Source organism: Grampus griseus (assembly GCF_964374135.1).
Source record: "Grampus griseus genome assembly, chromosome: 8".
In the NCBI taxonomy this organism is placed as follows: domain Eukaryota; kingdom Metazoa; phylum Chordata; class Mammalia; order Artiodactyla; family Delphinidae; genus Grampus; species Grampus griseus.
Window position 1 is genome coordinate 58,517,672 of NC_139002.1, and position 16,694 is coordinate 58,534,365.

The 16,694-nt window shown below is 51.7% G+C and overlaps 1 long non-coding RNA gene across 1 annotated transcript; it reads right to left on the bottom strand.

Annotated features, from left to right (window-relative positions):
- Positions 1-614: 614 nt before the first annotated feature.
- Positions 615-16,691, bottom strand: LOC309826009. Its single transcript, XR_014297083.1, has 3 exons — positions 16,627-16,691; positions 3,073-3,209; positions 615-768 (listed from the first exon to the last, which is right to left on the bottom strand). It is a non-coding gene; the product is annotated as an uncharacterized lncRNA (long non-coding RNA).
- Between the last annotated feature and the right edge of the window lie 3 nt (positions 16,692-16,694).

A 16,694-nucleotide genomic window follows, 5' to 3' on the forward strand; every position in this document is an offset into this window, starting at 1 on the left:
ATTTTGAAATTCAGGTAGAGATTTTGCAGACTCTTATGACTAAGGCTAGAAACCTGGTCTGAGAAATGGGCTGGAAGGACAGACAATCCTGGGGAGGTGAGCAGACAGGACTACACTGCAGAGTCCATTATGATGGGGAACAGGGAGGGGCTGGACTCCTGCCCCCTGCCCCCTGCCCACCCCATGCCCCAGCCCCCCAGCCCTCTCACTGTGACAGGCAGGCCTGGGAGCGTCCTTCCCATGGTTTTGATCACATGGGAATCTTCAGGTTCCAGACAGAAGTCAAAGTCCTTCCTTGATGAGGCCTTGATGAGGGATCCTGGACTGGACATGCCCCATTATGATGGGGCACAGGGAGGGGCTGGACTCCTGCCCCCTGCCCACCCCATGCCCCAGCCCCCCAGCCCTCTCACTGTGACAGGCAGGCCTGGGAGCGTCCTTCCCATGGTTTTGATCACATGGGGAATCTTCAGGTTCCAGACAGAAGTCAAAGTCCTTCCTTAATGAGGCCTTGATGAGGGATCCTGGACTGGACATGCCCCATTATGATGGGGCACAGGGAGGGGCTGGACTCCTGCCCCCTGCCCACCCCATGCCCCAGCCCCCCAGCCCTCTCACTGTGACAGGCAGGCCTGGGAGCGTCCTTCCCATGGTTTTGATCACATGGGGAATCTTCAGGTTCCAGACAGAAGTCAAAGTCCTTCCTTAATGAGGCCTTGATGAGGGATCCTGGACTGGACATACCCTTTTCTGGGCTTTGGTCTTCATCTGAAATACAATGAAGTGGAGAGATTGGTGGGGATAGGGTAGGCGGAAGGGGGCAGGAGCATCTGTTTGTTAGAGCTGCCACTACAAACTGGGCAGTTTTTCTGGTAGTTGAGATAGGTGGGAAGCTAAAAAGATCATCTTACCCTTTACTCCAATGCTGAGACATCATCTTTCAGAAATAATGCAAGAGGAAAAGGCATGGCTCTAGAAAGGACTGATAATCGCCCTTTAGTTATAATCTGGAGTTTGTTCCTTGGCTGGCAGCTTACATTTTTGTCCACAGATAATCATTTGGTCCTGTGGCAGCCCTGGGAAACCAGCAGGCCGCCCCCACCCCTCCCCGAGCTCCCCCAAAGTGATCTCAGTGTGTTATTGCTGTCTGTGTTCCCATCACCTCCAGCCTCCCGCTCCACCCCAATGGAGCTGAGCCGCTCCAGAGTTGCCTCCTTTCTATTCTATATCCCTAGGGCCCAGCAGCTCACCTGGACCAGAGAAAGCACCCAAAGAGCTAGCTGAAGGAATCAATTGAGACCAAGTAAGTGTTCCACATACATTCTCCCCCTAAGGACCTGCAACAGCTCTGTACCTGGCTATCCAGAAGGAGGCAGATCAGTGACAAGTCAGGGGACCCAGAGCTTGAGCACAGTAGGCCTGAGCCCGCGCCTCTGGGAAAACGGATGGCCAGCTGACCTTGGTGACGTAAGAGCCAGGACTGGGGCCACATCTTTTGGTTCACCCTCTGCTGGCCTCCCAGCTTCTTCGGCTCAGGAACGCCCAGGATTCCGGGCATGTCTGCCTGTAGCCTTCTAAAAATATCCCGGCTGCCCAGTGCCTCCCAGATGTCTGAGCACTGACTCTGTGATTTCCCTGCTGGTAATGGGTCAGCCCTGACATGAGCAACCAGTCTGGCTCAAGCCACTTCCTCTGCCTCCCACCACACAGCCTACCGGAAGCTTGGCCCAGCCCCACTTCCCAACCCTTGAAAGGCAAGGAGGGGTAGAGGCCTGACTGAGAGACCTCAGAGATTGTTGACTCCAGTGCCTTCTGGGAACAGACCAGAGAGCCGAGGTCCAAGGACTTGCCCAGGGCTCTTGGGACATTAAGGTCCTCCCCAACCCACTCCCCAGCACTCTGTTCATGCCTGCTGCTGCCCCACTTCCCACATGCTGCCTGGAGTCCAGGTCTGTAAGCTGGATCTGACTTCCCCACTCCAGCTGTAAACTCCTGACAGCAGTGATGGGGAAGATCCCTGTGATGCCCATGGTGCCCGGAAGAGTGTCCAATCTGCAGTGCATGTCAGTAAATGTAGATTGGATTAAACGATGTAGTGGCAGCCAGGGCTGTGCACAGAGCCCTGGGCCAGGGACTAGGGCCTCTGGATTCTAATCCAGGGTCAGCCTCTGTGATACCATATGTCCTCATTAATTGCTCTGGATGAGCCTCAGATGAACGGAGTCTGGATGAGATAGTGTCCAAGGACTAAGCCAGCTCTGCTGTCCCAAAGCCATGAACTGATGACCTGTTGGGTATTCCTGTCCTCCCCTTTGCTCCACTGTGTATGGGGAGACGGCATATCCGGCTGGTTCCACCCAGCTCCAGGCTCTCAGCTCCTACTCCCCCCTGTGTACCTCTGAACGTCCCGCCTCTGGTCCAACCCCTGCAGACCGAGCTCTTCCAGTGGTGCCACCCTCTGACTCTGCAACTGGGGGCCCAGGAGTGAACACACCCGCCCCACCCCTCACTTACTAACCGTGTGATCTTAGGTAAGGCATTGACCTTTTCTGGGCCTGAGTTTTATCACTTGTACAATAGGGATAAGAAGACCCACCTTAGAGGAGTGTTAGGAGAGTCAAAGGAGATTCCACATCTCAGATTTGAGGGCATACATCTCCTGCAGAATGTCTTCCCTGACCTCCCAGAATGGCTCAGGTGCCTTTGCTGGCTCTCCAGTTCTGCCTTCCCTCCCTCACACTACGTCCATGCTGTGTGGCTCTCCATGCATCCATCCCCCACCAGGCTGGTGGCTCCTCAAGGCCATAAGTCCCCAGGGCCCAATACAGAGTCTTCACAGATGAAGGCCATGGGAAGTTTTTTGGCCAACAAAGTGAGTGAATAAAGCCTGGGGGAAACACAAAGTGTTGTGTAGAAGTCTGGGAGTCTGACTTAGGAGGGGTCTGCTTGAGAGTGGGCACTAGTGGTATGAATACAGAAAGCTGCTTGGAGCCCTTCCCTCATATCTCTGATTGGTGAATTCATCTGTGACGATCCCTGAGAAGCATCTTCTTCCCTGAGAAAGCTGTTCACCTGGGCACATGATTCACTCCACTGCAGGATTCTTTACAGGTCTGTCTCTCCCCTCACGATGTGGTGAGTTCCTTGAAGACAAGACTCTGTTGGATCTCATATACCAAGCACTGTATCCGGTGTGAGTCCAAAAAGGGCTGTGGAGAGAAAAAATGTAGATGAAGACAATGATTTCTGAATGTGACATGGGGTTGAATTGCCTCATCTTTAATGCCCCTCCCAGCCTTGGGGAGGATGTTAAGTTACCAAGCTGTTGTCTTCCTTCTGGAGTCACATGTGGGTTAAGTGTAAGCTGGTGAAGATTGATAAAGAGCTGTGACTTTCCTCTGCTAAGGGAAGGCTGCAGAAACCAGACTCTAGACATAAAAGGCCCCTGGATATCCCAAAGATGTTTCTCAAGCCCTTGATCTGAGTCTATTTGCTTGTATTTTACACATTAATTTTACACCCTTGGCGATCTGGTTGTCAACAGTTTAAAGGTTAATTGGCAGCTATGGTGGGGTGAGGTTGCTGTTACAGGCAGGTGTCAGGCAGGCTGGCACACACCAAGGCAGCAGAGAGAAGCGGCAGGGAGATAGAAAAACAAAACAATATTACACAGGCAAAAGCACTTAAGAGCAACACAGGTTGGGACCATTTAGTTAAGGTCAGGCCTCCCTAAAATAAATGCCCCTTGGTACATCACTGCTTCTGTTCTGGGAAAATCCCTTTTTGGATCTCAGTCTCCCCCACCTGTAAAATGAACAGGTTTCATGAAGGGCTCTGTGTGTTTATGATCCTGCAGGAGTTCTCTCATGTGAAGCCTTTCACTTCACAACTATACAGGTCAAATGAGGTCAAGACTCCAGTCTCCAGGGGTTTTGGGTAATCAGGTTTTCCTGCCACAAATCTCCAAGGGTGGAGACTGTCCTTAGGGGGAGTCCACGACCAAAGCTGTCTGGGCTGAACTCCCAAGAAGAAATGACACTCCCCAGGTACTGGCACAGAGCCTGTGCCCCATCGTCAGCTTGCTGCCTACGGAAGGGGTGAAAAGGAAGCCTGGCTCTGAGTGAAACGGAAGTGCCTAAGGTCTGACAGTTGCTCTCAGCATTCTGCAGCCAGGAGGGAAGTAAAACTGTCCGGGCATCTGGCAGCTTCCATCCTGAAAGCCCATGGGACAGCAACAGGTGAGGCCTGGTGTAGGCGTGCTCTCTGGTCCAGAGCCCTGGCCCACGCCGGCTAGCGGGGGAGGTGGGAGGGGGAGGTCCCTGGAGAACAGAGAGATATTCACAGCCTAGTGGGAGATAGTTACAAAATCATGGGTTAATCGTGATTATCAATGTACATATGGGTGCTGAAAAACTGTCAACAGACCTAATCCAGCCTGGGGCTCAGGGAGAGCTCCAGAGCAGGTTAAATAACCTGCCCAAGGTCATATAGCTAAAAAGCTGTCCAGCTGGGCCAGAGACTTGAAAGGAAGGGGAGTTCAGAAAAAGGCATAACTAAATAGTAGTCTAGTCAGCTTGTGCTTAGTGCTGTCATCAAGAACTGAACAAGGCTATGGAGACCAGAGGCATAAGGACTAATTCTGACCTGGGGGAAGAAGGAAGGTTTTCTAGAAGCAGGGGTTTTGAGCTGGGGTTTGAAGGATGAATATGAGCTTGTCAGGCAGAGAAGAGGAGGGAAGGCTGAAGGCAAAGGGAAGTTGTGTTTGGAACAAAGACACCTAAAATGGTGAGGTTGAGAGATGAGGTCAAGTGGTGCAGCAGGAGTCATGTGGTGAAGGGCCTAGAAGGTCATGTTAAGAAGCCTGGGCTTCATTTGGAGGGCAGGGGGAGCCATAGAAGCGTCTTGAGCAGAGGAGTGCATGGTCAAAGTAGCATATTAGAAGGCTCGCTCTAGCTGCTTAGGAGGGCAGAGGGTAGGAGAGAGCTGGGTTGGGGGAGAGGCAGGAATGTTGGCAGGGAGGCAGCGACAGAGGATTGAGGGTAACTAGATCAGTGTCAGGCCCAACCCCTGGTGAGGAATTGAAACTTTTTAGGAGCCTATAGAGGTGTGGAGGAAATGAGAATTGAAACCTGGGCCCTGCTATGGCTGCGGTCTGGGCAGGTGCAGTTAGCAAGGGAAGTGAAAGAGTTGGGGTGACTGGCCGTCCAATCCTGAGGGAGGTGAGAGAGCTTGGGAGGGAATGTAGGAGGCCTGTCCTCAGGTGCGAACCCTGTTCCAGGCTAGGGCAGCGTCAGGCACCATGTCCAGGGAGGCCGAGGGGCACCTGCCACTGACCACTGTGTGGCCCACCAAGTCCCTGCCCCTCAGGGATCTCACTTCCTTCTGCCAAGCCTTTGCTCAAATCTCTCTTGAGATAAGCTTTTCCTCCCTCTCCTCCCTGCCTTTCCAGCACCCTGTGATTCCGGATGAGGCCCTGCGCAGCCCTCCAGGGAGCCTCCTCTGAGCAGAGCAGGTTCCTGACTTCCCACCCTGCCTGAGTGGTGGCATGGCCATGCCCTGCCTTGAGGCATGTCTTGTTCTGTGGTCTTGGTCCACCGTTCTAGTCACTGTTGCCTTGCTGCAGGTGCCCCTGTCCCATCTGACCCTTCCCACAAGAGTACATTTAGGACTGATGGTCAGAATCAGACCCTGGGGCCCTCAAAGAAGCCACATTGCACATGTCTGCCCTAGAGCAGGTGAATGGGAGGGCTGTTCCTGGGTCAGGCTGGTTGGGTCTTTGTTCTGGGGAAAGTCTTGGCATGACTGAGCCAAGTAGGCAGATCTAGGTGGAGGGTCCTGTATTTTTTTTGGTAGTCTATTTCATTTTTTTTAAACTGAAGTATAGCTGATGTACAATATTATATGTTACAGGTATACAATATAGTGATTCCCAATTTTTAAAGGTTATAATCCATTTATAGTTATTATAAAATATTGGCTATATTCCACCCTTGTAGCTTATTTTATACATAACAGTTTGTATCTCTTACTCCTTATCCCTATATAGCTCCTCCCCATGCCCTCTCCCCACTGGTAACCACTAGTTTGTTCTCTACGTATGTGAGTCCGTTCCTTTTTTGTTATTTTTACCAGTTTGTTATACTTTTTAGATTCCACGTATAAGTGATATCATACAGTATTTGTCTTTCTCTGTACGACTTATTTCACTTAGCATAATACTGGAGGGTCCTGTATTAGTCAGGAGGCCAGCAGGAAGCAATTCACCTGTAACGGTTCAAACGAAGAGACTTAATGAAGGGACTGCTGTACTGAGGTGTGGGCAGGTTAAGGGAACAAATAAAAGATGGTGAGGCACCCACCCAGAGACTAGGGCTGAAAGGAGGGGCAGGAATCACATCACCAGAGCCCGATGAGAGGTAGGGCTGCCTGGCAGAAATGGGATCAAGGAGGGAGTGGGGAAGGAGCAGAGGGAGAAATAGCCCAACCACTTTCTCCTGTCATCCTCCAGTCTCCTGTCATTTCTCATTGTCCAAACCCAAGTGGAAGCCAGTTGGCAAGGGGGTCTTGTGATGCAGCCCACAGGGATCAACCTCCTGCAGGGCTGAGGGTCTGGGTTGAGGTGCAAATAGAGAATAACAATCCCCAGATATGCCTGAAAAATTGTCACCCAGATAGAATATCTGGAAGAGAGATATTCATTGGCCTTGACCCAGTCATTTCTCTGTGATCAGTGCTGGGTTGGAGGTTTTTCTTACTGCCCCAGACTTCACCTTTACATTCATATTGCCACCATCTAGAAAGCACTGTCTGGTGACCTAGAGAATGACAGAGCCACAGGGGTCTCAAGGGTAACCATCCCAGCCTACACAGTGCCTGAGACTCAGAGAAAGTGAGAGCTGCACCTGGGGTCACAGGGCCAATATGAGAAAAGCAGTATCCAGATTATGTAGCTAAGACCACATAGCTAGAAAGCAGCAGAGCCAAAATTCAAACTGGTTAGTCTGACTTAGAGCTTGACCCAGGCTCTTAACAGAGACCCCAAGCTGAGTGCCCAATATACAGGGAGGAAAGGCACTGGAGTTAATGTGACCCAGCCCAAGGTGCCTTGTCCTTCAGACCCACCCAGCCTCTCTTTGTGGTCCATGCACTCATAAGCCTCCTCCTGGGAGGAACAGCAGTGAAGTCACTAGCCCAGTGCAACGTATGAGAACAGAGGGCTCAACATAAACAGATGATAGGCCTGAGTAGGCCCTCAGACACACCCTCCCTTAGGGTGCTGTACTGGGCCTTCTCTTCTGTTACCTGGCTGCCCATACTTAATGTTTCACTTCTGGTAAACCTCGCGGTCTTCAGGCCTTCAAATCCATCCATCTAGGATGCCTTGTCCTAGGTGCTGGGGATACAGTGACAAATAAGATCTTCTCCCAGAGATCTATGGGAATGGGGAGCACTGATAGGAAGGGTGAGACAGGCAATACACATGCCTATTATAGAGTGTGTCAAGCACCATAAAGGGGTATCAGTTTTCAAAATTTGAAGCAAACATCAAAGTGGGACACCCATGAAAGGCCACAGTTCACCTTCGCAGGCTCATTTCCCAGAATTCACTATTCAAGCTCTTCCTAAACATGGCTCAGGCCCATCCAGCCTGCAGTTTTTGCTCTCTCTCACTATTCCTTTCCTGGGAGTGTCCACCTCCCATGCTTCAAGGCCCACTTCCGGTGCAGCCTTCCAGTTCCCCTCTTTTAGACAGAGGCAGCTTCTGCACCTGGAACTACCATAGCACTTTGATTCTGTGCTTTGGAATTTCTTACTCAGGCTCAAACAATAGTGAAGCAATTCTAGATCTTTTTTCTCCATCTATAGCTCCTGGTTTTTTTGGGTTGTTTTTTTTTTAGCATCTTTATTGGAGTATAATTGCTTTATAATGGTGTGTTAGTTTCTGCTTTATAACAAAGTGAATCAGTTATACATATGTTCCCATATCTCTTCCCCCTTGCGTCTCCCTCCCTCCCACCCTCCCTATCCCACCCCTCTAGGTGGTCACAATATAGCTCCTGTTTTTTTTAAAAAATTATTTTTTTATTTTTTGGCTGCACAGGCTTTCTCTAGTTGCAGTGAGCGGAGGCTACTCTTCATTGCAGTGCACGGGCTTCTCATTGCGGTGGCTTCTCTTTGTGGCAGAGAATGGGCTCTAGGCTCACGGGCTTCAGTAGTTGTGGCACGCAGGCTCAGTAGCTGTGGCTTGCGGGCTCTAGGCTCACGGGCTTCAGTAGTTGTGGCACGTGGGCTCAGTAGGTGTGGCTCGCCAGCTCCAGAGCGCAGGCTCAGTAGTTGTGGTGCATGGGCTTAGTTGCTCTGCGGCACGTGGGATCTTCCCGGACCAGGGCTTGAACCCATGTCCCCTGCATTGGCAGGTGGATTCTTAACCGCTGCACCACTAGGGAACTCCTATAGCTCCTATTCAATTTTTCATTCTCCCCTCCTTGAATACTACAGGTGCAGCAACCATTTGCTCAATGAAAGTTTGGCAGCCCAGTTCTCAAGAGGAGGGGCTGGGTGAGTCCAGAAACTATGGCAGAGTGGTTAACCATCTGGACACTGGAGTTCCAATCCTGTTTCTAATTGTGTGATCATGGGGAAGTTACTTAACCTCTCTGAGCCTCAGTTTCCCCATCCTGAAAGTCAGGATAATTGGTGTTGTGAGAATCAATGCGTTAACATAGTCAAAGCCCTCAGAGCTGTGCCTGGTACTCCATAAGCATGTAAGAAATGTTAGCTATTATTATTACAGCTGTCATCAGGAGCCAGGGGTGTGAGCTTGTAAATAACTCCTCACACCTAAGCAAAGCTTGTGCAGATACACACAGTGACTCAGCACACAGCCACATTGGAGATCAGACTGAGTGGGTAACTGTGACCCCATTTTAGAGATGAGCAGAGGCTCAGAGAAGGTAGGGGCATTCATTCATTTGACAAATACTTATGGGAAATTTCCACATGTCAGGCACTGCCTCTCTTCCCACATGAAGATTACTGAATCCTCAGAGGAGGGGATGAAGGTACTGTGTTTTAAACAGGTACCCCTAGGTGATTCTCAGCTCAGGCAAGTCTCGGAAAATGCTTGGATTCTAGGATACTAGGACAACCATCTTGCCACATTCCAAATTTGGAACTGAGTTTTATAGGAAATAACATTTTCTGGTGGCATATTTGCATATCAGATAACAGCACAGACCCTGGAGCCTGATTAATTGGGTACAAATCTTAGTTTGCTTTACCCTTAGCAAGCGTAGGGTAAAATGGGGCTAATAATATTACCTACTCCTAAGTTGTTGTGAGAATTAAATTAATTATTTATGTGAAGCGTTGACACATAGTAGCTATTATAAAGTACAAGCTATTATTATTACTGTACCCAGTGTAGACAAGCATCAGAGAGAAGGCGGGGGTGGTGGATTTAATGCTTCTTACCCCAGGATTGGCTCTGCCTACAGTGTTGGCAGTGTCTGTCTCTTCAAGGAGACTCACCACCTGCTCCCTTCCGCTGGAAGAGCTTTCCTGAGCCAGGGAATTTCCTCCCATAGCAGCTGATAGCAGCTCCCAGCGTTCTGATGCCACGCGCTCTGCCTGCAGCAGCATGGCAAGAATTAGATCCCATGTTGGGGCCAAGGCTACTGTGAAGACAGGTGGGTTTAGGGGTTGGATGTGTCCATTTAGGAGGGCTGAAAACCAGAGGGGGGAGTACAGGTCCTGGGGAAGCTTCTCTCCTTACACTGGGTCAACTTCTGTTGAGAGTGGTGCTGAGCTCGCCCAGGCCACAGGATGTGGTATGTGGATGGATGTGTTGCAGATAGGGGAAGGGTGGGTGCCCAGGGAGGAGGCAGAATGCCAGGGCATCTGCCAGCCCTCCAGGACACTCATTTTGGCCTACTGCCCTCCAGCAGGGAGCAGGCAAGCATGTTTTGTTTTGGCATTAACTGGGCAGGCTGTGGGAAAATAAGCAACAGGCTTTCTAAGCTGAGCAGGGCCTGCTCCCTCCACAGGTCAGCGCACAGTGGTTACAGAGCTGCCACCTTCCCATCCTGCTGTCCCTCCCCGACAACTCCAACTCCCTCCCCTGGTCTCTGCCTGACCCCCATCCCCCAGCTTAGCCTGGAGGGTCTTCTCCATGGAAGAGGCTCACAGATGGGTAGCGTCCCATGCCTTCCAGGCTGGGAAGCCCCAGTGCTACAGACGAGGAAATGAAGGCTGAGGGAGGGCAGGGACTTCCCGGGTCCTCACGGTGAGTCAGGATAAAACCAGGACTGTAGCTGAGCTTAACCACCTCCCATGGGAATTCCTCTTTTTGTGTTTTATTATTATTTTTTTAATTTGCAAACAAAACCAGAACAAAATGAAGGGAAACTGAAGGAAAACCCGTGTACGCACAGAGGAAACTCACATTTGTAGGCAGTATGATTGCAGGCATTTTATATAAACATTCCCATTTAATTCCCATCACAGCCCTGCAAAGAATCATTATTCCCCTTTTATGGACAAGGAAACTTGGTTTAAAAGAGGTTTCAGGACTTGGTCAAGAACCCAAAGCTTGGCAGGGGAGGAGGTGGACATCTAACCCAGGTGTGCCTGACCCCAAATCCCTGTGATGTTACCCCTGCACCCAAACCTGACTGTTTTACCCATTGGTCCTAGCTTCACAGAACTGTAATCGCAGTGCAGCTCCCGGTGGGAAGCCTCGGTCAGCATCCCACGTGGCAGTCATTCAGCCTTCCTTAATGTATCCCAGGATGAGTAGTCACTTGCTTACATAGCTCCCCAGCCTTTTGCAGATCATGTACCCGTTATTTCATTTAAACTGCACCCACCCCCCTAGGAGGAACACAGGCCAGAATTTGCAATGTGCCAAAGGTCACACTCGGCAAGTGCCTGGCAAAGATAGCACTAGACCCGTGGTTTCCTGCCCCCTGATGTCAAAATCATGTGACTCTTAGCTCCTACTGTAGCCCTGGAACTGTCCCCTGACCCCCCATCCAAGCTGTAACACTCCCTGACAGGGGCACCAGCTGACCACGTAATTCCCTGCCCCAGTGCCTGCCTCTCGGGAACTCACCTCTGGCCTTAGATCCCTGCTACCCGGCTCTCCTGGGCCGCCTTGCATGACCTGGACTCACTGTTATACCTTTGGTCCATGTGTTGAGATTGGGAGTTGCTGGAGTACAGGGCCTGGGTCTCACCCTAAAGACCTGCTTACAACTGAGCCCAGAATGAGGGGCTTGTTGACGCTGGATGGAATCCAAGGTCTAGTTCTGCCACAAAGTGACTTTGTGGCATAGGGAGAGCCTCTGCCCTCTTCTCGTGGCCACAGATCTTGAAGCCTCACTCCAGTGGGCTGTGATTCTCTGTCTGCAGAGCTGACCAGTGGAGGAGACAGGCACATTCCTACAACAGGCTGACCAGAGGCCTGTGTTGAGAGATCACCTCAGGCAGAAGCAAAGGCCAGTATGTGTGTGTGGGACGGAGGTGGAGGGTGAAAGATGACTAGGGTAGAAAGGAAGTGAATGGGGGTGGGGTTCACAGGCTGCATGGTCTGCAGCATCATCCCCAGGTCGGGGTGGTGGGGCTCAGGCAGGGGACAGCTGGCATCTGGATGGGCTGACAGGTATTCCCGAGCAGCCCATGACAATGTGAGTGGGGGATAATGACAGAGCACGAAAGGGAGTAGAGGGGGCTTTGAATCCCAGCTGCAGGAAGGGTAAGGGGTGCCTTGGTGCAGAATGGGCAGATGGGATGGTGGCCATCTTCTCTGGAGAAAGTCTTGGATGGAGTGCCAACCTGTTGCGGGTGTCCATTCTGGACCAGGGTAGGGTGGGGTGCTGTTCACATTCTAGCCACGCTCAAGTGCTGCTGCATATTTTGCCTCCCTGAGGTTTCTCCCAGGAGCCCTGTGGAATTTTGGAATAGCTCGTCTTCCAGTGCCCACTCTTGTATCTGCTCCAGGCCAACTTTCAGTCCTGGCTCTGACTTAAACTTAGAATCACATTACTTCCAGGAGACTTCATAGCAGCATGCATGCTGGAGGGAGAGCATAGCTTCAGAGCCAGAGGTAGCCAGGGGCCAGGCCTGGCTCTCCTGGCCCAGCTGTGTGACCTTGGGTAGGTCATTTCACTTCTGGGCCTCAGTTTGTGAAATCTGTGAAATGGGTCATATGTATCATTAGGGGTTGTTGTGAGGGTGTAGAAACAGTGTAAATAACACGCCTAGTTCAACGCTTGAAACGTGGAAGAGGCGAAATAAATGGTAGCTGTTATCAATTCCTTCCCAGGGTGAGAATCCCATCTGTGGCCTCCTTGATGGAAGGGAGCCAGCACCTGCCTGCACAGACCCAGGGATGGGGGAGCTCACCCCCTCCAGGGGCAGCTCTGCCTGGAAAAACTCCTTCCTTAGATGCAGCTGAGACCTGTTTCAGTTTGGTCTCTGGGGCCACAGTGCATGCTGCTCTGTGGTCACAGGAAAGCTTTGTGGCATTTCCCCCAAAGAATCTCAAGAGATCTTACTGGTAACACAGTGCTTGCCTGCATTGAAGGAGCAAGGCTCTGGAAGTCCCCAGCCTGGTTCAAAGCGTACACTTTCATCAGGCTTACATGTCACAGAAATCTCCTTCCCCATCCCTGTGGAGTTTGGAACATACAGATTGTCTCCTCCTGAGTCTCCTTTTTTCCTGGGTGAACTCTCCCAATTCCTTTGAACATTCCTCATAGAGGCGAACAGGAGAACTAGGTTCTCGTCCCAAATCCATCACTTCGGGGCAAGTCACTTATTTTCACTGAGCCTCTGGTTCCTCATTTGTAAAATGAAGAAAACAATACTCTCTCATAGGATTACAGTGAAGATTAGCTTGGAAAAGTAATATAAAAGTTTGGGGTTTGGAAAAGGCACTTGGTAAATATTAGACACATTTTAAAAGAAACCACATTTAAAACAAATTTATTTATTTATTTGGTTGCACTGGGTCACCTTCCTTTTTTTTTTTTTTTTTTTTGTCTGCATGGGGTCTCAGCTGTGGCGCGCAGGATCTTTGTTGAGGCATGCGAGATCTGTCCTTGGAGTGTGGGCTCTTCGTTGTGGCATGCGGGCTTCTCTCTAGCTGCAGCGTGCGGGTTTTCTTTCTCTAGTTGTGGCGCATGGGCTCTGTCATTGGCGGCATGCGGGCTCTCGTTGAGGCACTCGAGCTCAGTAGTTGTGGCGCACGGGCTTTGTTGCCCTGTGGCAATGTGGGATCTCAGTTCCCTGACCAGGGATCGAACCCATGTCCCCTGCATTGGATGGTGGATTCTTTACCACTGGACCACCAGGTAAGTCCCGGCACTGGGTCTTAGTTGCGGCTCCAGGGCTCCTTACTTGCGGCACATGGGCTTCTCAGTTATGGCATGCAAACTCTTAGTTGTGGCATGCATGTGGGATTTAGTTCCCTACCAGGGATCAAACCGAGGCCTCTTGAATTGGGAGTATGGAGTCTTATCCACTGCCAGGGAAGTCCCAGAAACCACATTTTTTGAGAAAGCAGTTAACAGGTAAGCCCATTTGGTGTTGCCCATTAGCTTTCTTTTTTAAATAAATTTTATTTAATTTATTATTTTTGGCTGCATTGGGTCTTCGTTGCTGCGCGTGGGCTTTCTCTAGTTGCGGTGAGCGGGGGCTACTCTTCGTTGTGGTGTGTGGGCTTCTCATTGTGGTGGCTTATCTTGTTGTGGAGCACAGGCTCTAGGCATGTGGGCTTCAGTAGTTGTGGCTCGCAGGCTCTAGAGCGCAGGCTCAGTAGTTGTGGCGCATGGGCTTAGGTGCTCTGCAGCATGTGGGATCTTCCTGGACCAGTGATCGAACCCATGTCCCCTGCATTGGCAGGCGGATTCTTAACCACTGCGCCACCAGGGAAGTCCCGCCCATTAGCTTTTTATAACACCTGCATAATCATTCCAGAAATCATTCCAGAAAGTCAATGCCATTCCTGGTTTCAGAATAATGGCAAATCAGGTGGAGGGTACCCTCCTAAATCCATAAAATAAAGCCCCAGGGTTTGACTTCAGCTGTGAAGAGCCTACTAAGTTCCAGGCTCATTCACTTACCTTACCCTGCAATTGGGGACCAAGGCCCAGAGAAGGCCCAGCAGACCAGTGATAGAGGCTGGATCCCAAGTCTCCCAACAACCAGCACCTTTATACCCCCAGTGCTCACTTCCAGTAAAGGGAGCTGAAGGGAGGATAACTTCTGGGCCAGACTAGCTGCACCCAGGACTAGGATTCAGCAAATCTTTGTTAAGCACCTTTTGTGTGCAGGACACATCTGGGCAAGCACTGTTACCCCTTCCTGCCACTAGCCCGGTGTCATTCATGGAATGGTTAGTCTGGAACTCAGCTATGGTGAAGGCCCAGGCTGATTCTTTCTTGCTCATCCTTGTGTCCCCAGTGTCTGGCCCAAGTCTTGGCACAAAGCAGGACCTTAGCAAATATTTTTTGAATAAAGGATGAATCAGAAAGCATTTATTGAGCACTATGTGCCAGGCCACATGGTAGGAGAAATTCTATTTAATACAAGACTGTGAGGCTGGTATTAGATTCCATTTTTACAAGTGAGGTAATAAAGGTTGAAAGAGGTGAACTGACTAGGTCAACACTTCACAGTGAATTGGTGGTGGAACTGAGACTGGAGCCCAGCCTGGCTACCTCCAGCTGGCAGTCCCACATCTATCAGGGAGCTGGGCCTCCAGCCACCTGCTCCCTTGCCTCAGGCCTTCCCTGATAGTAATTGAGGACTCTGATAAAGGGTGCACTTTTGAATGGCTTCAAGGAAACCAGGAATAGCAAGCCTGGTCTCCTAATTCCTATACAGATTAATCTGACTCAAGCATAGCTCTGATTCTACCGTCTTCCTATACAAGAATCTAGGCTAACAATGTAAACAACCTAGGTTGTTCCATCTTCCCAGTTTCTGGCCAAGTGGCATTGGACAACTTATTTGGGTCTCTCCAAGCTTCACTCACCTTCCTCTTTTGCCTGACCATACTTCTGAGAATAGGTGTTTGAGACCCCAACTTCTGATAAAACTTGATTGATCTAATTCACCCTTCACACAGCTCACACAGCCCTATGGCTCTGGAAGAGGTATTTTCATTCTAAGGACCTCAAGGGAGGCTGATATCCCTACCCCAAGATGGTCTGGATAGAGGAGGAAGTTGGGGTGGGGAGAGCCGCCCAGAACATCCTCACAGGGAGATGAGGAAGCCTGAGTTCACCCAGCCAGCCAAGGGCAGGCAGAGTGAACTGGCACCAAGAGGTCCTGACTCCCATTCAAGAGCTTTCCTCTATTGCCCCTGCTGCCTCCTTTATTTTTCCTCATGATTGTCATCGGCACCTGTTTCTCTATAACCCAGAGAACACTTAGTTACCCAGAGATTCTAGTCCTGCTGTGTAACCTTCATAAGGTCTCCACTCCTCTGCCTCCCATTTGTGAAATGGGGATCCTGGCCTTAACAACCTCATGGTCCTGTAGCACGCAGTCCACACTCTTTGACTTGGACGCCCTGTAGCAGGGAACCGATTTTTTTCTTTGCAGGGCAACTAGACGCCCTCCCTCAAGCCAGGCACCCTCGGCCGCCGCGAAAGGACTAGTCCACGCTCGCTCCTTGGTGCCTAGATCGGCCAGGCTCATCCGCCCGAAGGGAGAGGGGTGTTGGAGGACAGAGAAGCAAAAAACGGGACTCTCCTACTGTCCCCCCATTATCACACACACACACACACACACACACACACACACACACACACACACACACACACACACACACACACACACACACACACACACACACACACACACACACACACACACACAATCCCGCAGGAGCGCCTTATGCGCGTGCGTCGGCGCAAAGCCCTCTCCCGCCCACGTGCGCGCCCCCAACCGGGGGCGCGCGCCGCGGCTGGCGGGAAAGCGCGCGGGAAGCCCCCAGCTGGCTCCCACTGTGGGGGAGGGACAACAGGAGGCGTTTGGAACGTGCCATTCTCGGAGAGAACGGGGGGATTTTCGTGCTGCGGTAGCATTTTTACCCCTTTCATTCGCCGACCGATCCGTTAGCTCCCCCCGTCCCCCGCCGCGATACGGAGCTCCGCGCCGCGGCCACGCTCCCTCCCTGCAGCCAGGCCCGGCCCCTCGAACCCAGCTCTGGCCTAAGCTATTCCCTCCGCCGCCGGAGCGGGGCGCTGCGCCACGCGCTGGGGCCGGAAATTCCCGCGGCCTGAGTGGAGGAACCCAAGCGGAGAGTGCGGCGCCGCCTTCCACCTCCCCCGGCCGGGCGGGGGTGTTGGGCCCAGCGAGGGCCAGGCTGCCTGAGTGGGGGCGGGGGGGGGCCGCGTCTGAGGAGCCGCGGAATCGGCGGCGGGTGGATAGCCGCGGCGAGCAGGGAACCGGACGACTGGGGTGCTCCTCAAGAGCCGCTCGGCGAGCTGGGAGAGCCTGCGCCCCCGCACCCGGGCCCCCGCCCCCTCGCGGTCTCCGCCTCCTTGCCTCACACACCCCCAGGGCCGCCGGAGCCCAGGCCTTCTCGGCGCTTCTCCTCCTCTTCACACTCACCCTCGGACCCGGTTGTCCTGCTATCCGCCGGCCTTGCTCCCTCCGGGGCGAGTCCTCGTTCTCAGGCT